We start from the raw sequence: 8,176 nt of genomic DNA, 5'->3' as shown, positions 1-8,176 counted from the left end.
TGCACATGCTGGTGAGATAAAGGAATGTGTAGTGCCACAATCAATCAAGGTTTTGAAACCTTTACCTTGATAGTCCGACGGTGTCTGAATCATCGAGAACTAGTGATTCGGCCCTTTCTTGTGTAAAGCGGCATGGACTGTCGCTCTTTCGAATTCTGCTTCCATGGTCGGATCTTCCTCTTCTTCTTCTTCGCATCTTTGCCTATTAGCAATGCAAGTGGTTCTTCCTCTTCCATGGGTAGCGGCTCCTTGACCACGGCCTCCTCCTTGGAAAGGCGTTTGACGATGTCCTCCGCTGAGCTTGGGACATTGCCTCTTGAAGTGACCGGGTTTGTTGCAGTGGAAACAATGGAGGTTTCGTCCATTACTTTGAGTAGGAACAAAGTTGTTGATGTTATTTGTCCTTGCTTTCTTTCTTTGTCCCTGATTATGACCTTGAACTCTCTTCATTTGAGGTCTGAATACACCTTTGTTCGGGTCATTATAAGACCAAGTTTTGTTACCCCTTGGTCTAGCTTGCACCTCCTGAATTATAGGCGCTGCTCGAATGAGTGCATCCTGAAGATCTGATGGACGCATAGATTCGAGACGGGTATTTACTAGTGGATTTAAGCCCGCACAAAATTTGGACACCTGATGCGTCATGTCCATCTGTGGCGCATACTTTAAAAGTGAGACAAATTTAGAGTAGTATGCGTCAAGAGTGAGTCCTAGCTGTTTTAGCTCGTAGAGCTCGTTCATTTTCTACGTGCGATATGCAGCTGGTAAGTATCTTCCCTGCACAGCTTTCTTCAGCTTCTCCCAGGTAACGGATCCCTCTGAAATCCCTTGATCCCTGCACCATTCCTTCCACCAAAGTCTGGCTTCGCAGGTGAGCTTTAACTTGGCGAGCATAGCCTAATTGGTGGGTGCAGTACCGGCTGCTTCGAAGTAATCCTCCATGGATTCAATCCAAACTTCAGCATCAACCTGGACGAATCTGCCTCTCCCGTCAAACTCGAGTGGCTTAATCTGTTTGAGAAGGAACTTCTTCTCCTAGATCACAGCAGTACTTGATGTAGGAGGCAACTTTGGAACCTGTACCTGGGGTTGTACCTGAATAAAGGTTTTCTTAATGTTATTTATACGATAGTCAACGTTAACTTATCCTTAATTCAGCTATCTCGTAAACAATGTAGCTACTTAAATTCTTATCAACTCTTCTGCACAGCCAGACATCGATAAAAAGAAGTCTTTATTTGTATTTACATGGGCATAGCCTTTTTGAATATAACGTTTCATGTAATGATAAGCCAATCGTTACATTCAGTTTGGGGAGAACAACGTTGTATTGCATTTGTCTATAGGAACTGTGTAATAGTAGGGTTTTGGGTCATGGATCTTTAGGAATCGATAATTCATTGGAAGTTCAGGATACCCTTTCCGTTGGAATCCATACTTCTCATGGCGGCCCAACACTTTAATCCTGTCGGTTGGGATTACACGGGTTACTTCCTCATATACCTATGAGTTCATCTCAACCCTCAAACCTCGGATATGTAAAGTCTAATTTACGTGAGCTTTCACAAAAATGAACAGCTTCACGACTTTCAAGTCTTCCAACCACTTGATTTTCTTTAGGTTGGTCTGTAGAAAAGAAAACCAGTGGGCGGCTATATAGTAGATTCCTGAAGACCCCATCCATCTTCGTTCTATGTATAAAGGTGATGGATTATAAATCTACTCCAAGATGTTCATCATCCCAATTATTTTTCTGTAAAGCGGAGAATGCATTGCAGTCATAAACATGACCCGAAATACCAAAAACTTGTTCCATGCTTCATAATTCTGCAAGACAGCATTGAAGGTAAGAAAATGTTTGGACAACAACAATTTCTTTACTTCATTTTATTGAGATCTCATAAAAACAATTCCGTTGTTGGTCGGCTCTGATACCAACTGTAACGTCTCCTCTTAGTATCATCCAGGACACGTCTTAACAGTCCATCGGAAAGGATGTCTAGAAAGCTCAGCCCGGCACTCCCATGGAATGATACGGGACTTACGATCTAGGTCTTCCCGCGTCTGCCACGTAGAAGAAGTATCCTGGCCGTTCCCACTTAGGATCGACCAGAATTGGGGTTTTCTTGATTGGTCATTACCTAATAGCATCTAGCGTCGGACCAAGCAAACTACTTTACGCAAAAACGCCAGGTCCGAAGTGCATTCACACTGCACTTGGTTCAAGGAGAATGGGAAACGAGAGGGATGCAAAGCTCAACCTCTCTGCCATAAGACATAGTCCCATTCCGTTCCCCTAAAACAGTGTAAATCGGTTAAGACATAACTCTAGGTCATCGCTTTCGTTATTCGTTTTCTTTAACTATCATCCCACTGTTCTTTGAGAAAAGTTCCCGGCTAACCGGGACCACCCAACCGCAGGACGGACCTATGGCCCATCCTCCGCACTTTCCTTGGTTTGTTTTAGTTATGTAATTATCTAACACATTAATTTGACATGTAACAACCAGCTTCTTTAATTAATCCGTTAAACACTGGTTCCTTCACGTAATCTTATCACGTGACATAGAAAAACAATATCAAACAAGTTATTTATTAACATATCATCATTTTTATCTTTGAAATACAAGGAGTTCCGCCCGTAGGCTTGTCCATAATCTGCCCGAAGGCTATCCAGTAATCCACAGTGATCACTATTCCAAGCTTCTGCACGTAGACTAGTATGCGGGCCTCGAGATCCAATCGCGAGTCACGTTAGCCTCTTGTGCAGGACTCGGAAGGCGAGGGATTTACGGCCAAAGCCCCCCTGGCACCCAAGCGTCCTCCTGCTCCAAGTAGAGCTCAACGGAGAGACCTCTCGCGGTGGGTTCGGTCCACGTTCCCGGCGCGGTCAACAACCCCCTTGGTTAGGGTCATGCAGGCAGTCGGGGGTAACTGAAACTGCCTCTCCCTTCAGGTCTTCAACCTGAAGTATAGGTATTCATTTAATTTGTAATTCATAATTCAAACAATGCTCAAAAATCTCCTGCAAGCACAAACGTTTCCATTAAATCGACTGTGTTGTTTGGCAAACTGCTAAGGAATTATTCTTTCCTTTTGAGTGTATCAGCACTCGTTTCCAAGGTGTCTTGTAACTTGGCGAGATCCTTTATATTCCGAGTTAGGGCGTACCTTATTAACCCAACTTGGTCAACCCTAAAGTTCATTAGATACTTTATTTTCCAGTTTATAACTTTCCTTATTTAGAAGGATATCCAAGTATACATCCATTTCCAAGATAACTTGAGTAAGGATTTGCCATCCTTGTTGCGGTTATTTACCCTTTCGTCTTGTGAATCAGTCACAAGACTACATGACTTCGTACTTGCTACGCAAGTCCTGCATTGAAATAATCCGTTTTAGTTTCTTTAAGCTAACGTATGTCGAACCTAGGGTTTCTTTTTAAGAACCTCAAGGACAAACCCTAGTCCTTTATCGTTATGAATTTATTAACCCTACAATAAGGAAAGTAGTCAAGTGCTTAAGGTATAAACATTTCTTTGGTCTTTAAATCATTTCCGAGGCATATTTTTCTCATCAGCATGGTATTTCTAAGTTTAGATTGGTTTAGTTATCTTCTGGAAGGTAATATCGATCACCTCGTCATGATTTGTTATCCTTGTGATAATTGATTTTTCAGTCGATGAATTCAATTTAACCTTCCTTTTTCCTTGCAAACGAAACTCATGCGAAATAATAATCTTTTCCTTGCTAAGAAAAAATGATAACTTCCTAGTAATTTGGGTAACGAGAAAAAAAAAACCTTTCATGAATTTCATGATGAATCGTTGCTAAAGGAATAGGGTTAATGGTGCAAGATACAATTTTTATACCTTCAGGATTTAACTGAAATATAGTATTATAATAAGTAGATGATCTTGCTCGTTATTCGAATGAAACTATGTTCTATACATTATCATTTGTTTAATTAGACTAAACTCCTTCATTGTAAATAACTCAGAAAAATATATCCTATCCCTAACAATTTATGTTTTCCTGATTGATTTAAAACTGATTTAAAACTGAGAAGAAAAGAAAAAAAAACTTGGTGTTACAGTGAGATATCCACATGGATACCAGGAGATGATCCTCCCACAGTTACTCCTTGGACTTTCTTAGGCGGCATCGCAGTTCGATCATGAAGGCAGCTTTTACTCTTTCTTCCGGATTTCCACTGTCTTTCTTTCGGGGCAAGGAGCCGTTTAAATGGTTGATCACGAGAAGGAATAATAAGATCTTTAGGTTCCTAGCTTCTTCGAAGAGAGGAAAGCTTTATAAAACCTAAGAAAGACCTATAGGGTATATACTTGGCAAAAGGGTTATGGGTGAGTATGGCTTTGCAACCACATGAACCTTTGGAGAACTTTGGGCTTGGGCAAAAAGGTATAGAAAGGGAATTATTCTCTTTTCTTGCACTTCCTCTACCTTTTTCCTTCTTCTTCCCTACTCTTCCTCCTTCACCCCTCTTCTTCTCTCCTTTTTACTCTTCTATCTTCTTCTATTCCTTCTCTCTTACCTCCTTTATCTTCTCCCACCCTATTCCTTCTTTCACTCTATTCTTCCTCCACTCCTCTCTTTCTCTTCTTTATCTTCTCCCACCCTATTCCTCTCTACTCTTCCTCCTTCACTCCTCTCTTTCTCTTCTTTATCTTTTTTTAATCTTCTCCCACCCTATTCCTTCTTACTCTTCCTCCTTCACTCCTCTCTTTCTCTTCTTTATCTTCTTTATCTTCTCCCACCCTATTCCTTCTTACTCTTCACGGAACAACATCCGAGGTCCATGATGATGGTTTGAATTTGGGGTCCAGGGGGGGGGGGGGGGGAGAGGGAAAGAAAGAAATAATGGGGACACGGGGGATTAAAAAAAGGCTTAGGGGGGTTGTGTAAAAAAGAGTTATGAGGGGGGGGTGAAAAGGTTAAAAGGGATATAAGGGGGGGTGAAAGGGGGCTTAATTAGCCCCCCCTTAGGAAGCTTCCTAGAGAAGCTTCACTGACGGGGGGGGGGGGGGGGTAGCCAGCCGTTCGTCGGCTACGAGGGCCGCAGTAGTGGCGGTGGCTCGACGGATCTTCTACTGCCTTTGGCAGCGACACGAGGCCTCCTCCTCTCTAGCAGGCAGCGTTCAGTCTCCCACTCTCGTCCTCTCTTGCCGGCGTCACGGCTACAGCACTCCGTTTCCCTTTTTCTCCCTCAAGCCTTGACCTCCACTGATTTAAATAGGGGGGAGGGAGAGGTTCCTCCCTCCCTTACCTGGCAGCATGCATGGCTAAGGCTTCACATGAGCCCCAGCGTGCTGCTTGAACGTGGCTTCCCTCCCTCCCCTCCAGTGCGATGTTGGCTGGGGGGAGAAGGAGGGAATTTTTTAAAAAATTTTGCTTTTATTTATTATTAAAGAAAAGCTTTTATCCATCGGGACTTGTTACATTGCTTCTCTTCCGTCGGGACTTGTTACATTGCTTCTCTTCCATCGGGACTTGTTACATCTTTTCCCTTAAGCAATTAATGATATATGTGTGTGTAATGGTTTTTTTTTTGTTTGTTGGGGATCGGCACTCTTGAGGCATGAAGTTCGACGTTTAGGCTCTATATGTCTGGGGAAGGTCTGAGTAGTCATCACCTCTTGCAAGGCATTGTCAGGCATTGTAAGACCTGTTTAGATGGGAGTTCTAGTGACCCTCTTCTGCTAACCTGCTAGGCGGCCGTTCTAGGAGTTCCTGTTAGTTGTGATGCAATTAGAGAAGCCTACTAAAATAATGATGGAAAGAGACAAAACCCTAAATATTTGAAAGACAATATATGAATATACGAAGGTGTGTAAAAGAGGCTCTAACACTAGAAAAATAGAAATGGAAAGAAGAAAATAGAAATGGAAAAATTTTGAGCAGTTGTTCATTGCCTTACACAAAGGCCTAGTAGGTTCTTGAGGATGAGACAAGACCCGAGGCCAAAGCCTTGTCTTCCTATGGATGGCTTTTAGCTAAAAAAATAAGAATAAAAGGAGGTTGGAGCGAAAATAAAAGTGAGCGTTAGAAAAGTATTAATTGACGCCTTGCAAGGGCTTGGTAGATTCTTGGGTACCGAGAAAGGACCTTAGGCTGATGCCTTGCTCTCCTTGGGTCACTACACTCAGCTCCCTCCTTTTTACATGCTCGAGTATGGAAATTGAAAGCCTAAAAGCTAATGTGCTACACAGATAATATTTGTTGATTAGGCTATAGGAGTCCTCGCCTAGTAGGAACTCCTAGTTGCATTGTCCTTAGGTAGGTAGTTCAAGCCACCACTTAGGATGACCTCTTTTATTGTTCTTTTTAGCTTGGTTGTGTTGGAGCAGCAGGTTAGTGACTAGATTTAGGCTTTCTATTAGATTATGCTAGGCCTACTCCTCGTGAATTTCATGCCTTGGTTTTGATAAGGGGGTAGGGTGAGACTTGTGATGTGTTATGTTGTGTATCTATTTTGTATCAGTGTGATGCTCTTTATGATTGTGTTTATGTGTAGATTTGTTCGTGGGTTTCGATGGGCTGAGTCGCCCTACCCTGTAGTCGCCATTGACAGATGATTTTTGACACCAAGAAGTGCTTAAAAATAGCCAAAATTTTTGAATTTCAGGGAAAAAATAGACTTTGTCGAAGGGCGGCAACTGCAATCAGTACGATTTTAAGTGGCAATGCCCAACAGTGCTTTAAAGATCCACTAGATGGTGGTTGGTGAATTTTCATAATTTTTTGGTATGTCAAAATGGGACTTCTGGAGATGCCTGGCAGTGGGGGACTTCGAGAGAGAAGCCCAGGAATTTTCGGAGGTCGATTTGGACGTCGAACACGGGAGGAATGCCAAAATTTGGCCAACCACTTGAGAGTTGAGGGGGTGCCACCCTTTGGAGGTCTCGGGCACCGCCTAAATTTGATTTCGTGGGAGAGGGGCTATTTTTTCAGTCGAAAAAAAGTAGGATGATGGCACCTCCTTATGCAGGCGACTATTTGTGGATGGGGGGGCTATAGTGGTTGTAAGCAACCCCCCAATCGATTTTATGCATGAGATACCCTTGATCTTCTCTCTCCATTGCTCCAAACCATGCATCAAATGGCTAACTGGTTGTAGAGATCAGATTTCAGTCTTTCTCTCTCCTCCCTCTCTCTCCTGCAAGGGGGAGTTCTTACAAGTGAAGAAGGATGAAGCCCAGTTGGTGAATGCTCGTCATCGGCATGGTATCGAATCGCTTCCAAACCGAAGGCGGGCTAAAGATAGCAATGTGGAGGTGGGATGAGCATCAAACGGGGCCTGGTTTGCAGACCCACAACAAGTTTCAAAACCCAAAATAATAAAAGATATACGGCAATGGCATTTTTACAAAGAAAATGGCTCTTTTTCCACATTTGATGGGATTAATAATGTTCTTTTGGGCTAAAAATTGATGGAAATTTTGTTTACTACTAGTTTCATGTTTGTATAATAAGAAACTCAAAAAACATACACTTAAAGTGTGGAAAATAAATGGGAAAAACCCGAAAAGCATGGTTTTTAGAGAAAAATGGGGTTTTTTGGGCTAAAATCGGAAAAGCATGAAACAAAACACTAATAAGATCTACATGTTTGCTATTCAAAGAATCAAGAGCCACAGATCTGAAATAATGCTATTTTTGCTCCATTTTTATTGATAATAAATAATAAAAATAGAAAAAATGTTTTTTAAATGGGGAAAAAATAGAGAACAGACGAGGAAAATTATGGAAAATTATGGATGTATCTATGAGTATATAATGAGGATAAAGCATGAGGGTTTGCCTCAGGTTATCCCCATTTATATATTTTGTGAGTATTGACTGCTTATTTCATGCTAAATACACATGAAATCATCCCTTTACCTATGCAACACGGCAAAACCTTAAACAGTAGGGGAGAAGGGAAGTTTGAGTGCTAAAATATAATATAAAATCTGATGCATTATTCATATAGGATGACATTAAGTTAAATAAAGGAAAGTACAACACGAGTGTAAGGCTCGGTGTCTTCTCTCATTGTAGCAATTACGCGTTAATGTATGGAAACATTAAAAAAATGGATTTGCATAATGCACGAGACTGTTTTTTTCAATTGTTTGAGCACTTAATCATATGCACATTTGTATCAAGTATCGTT

This window comes from Lygodium microphyllum, chromosome 27 (assembly GCF_053477565.2).
Source record: "Lygodium microphyllum isolate KBCC chromosome 27, Lygodium_microphyllum_v1.1.10, whole genome shotgun sequence".
NCBI lineage: Eukaryota > Viridiplantae > Streptophyta > Polypodiopsida > Schizaeales > Lygodiaceae > Lygodium > Lygodium microphyllum.
The sequence above is the reverse complement of the archived record's forward strand: the minus strand, read 5'-3'. Positions refer to the sequence as shown.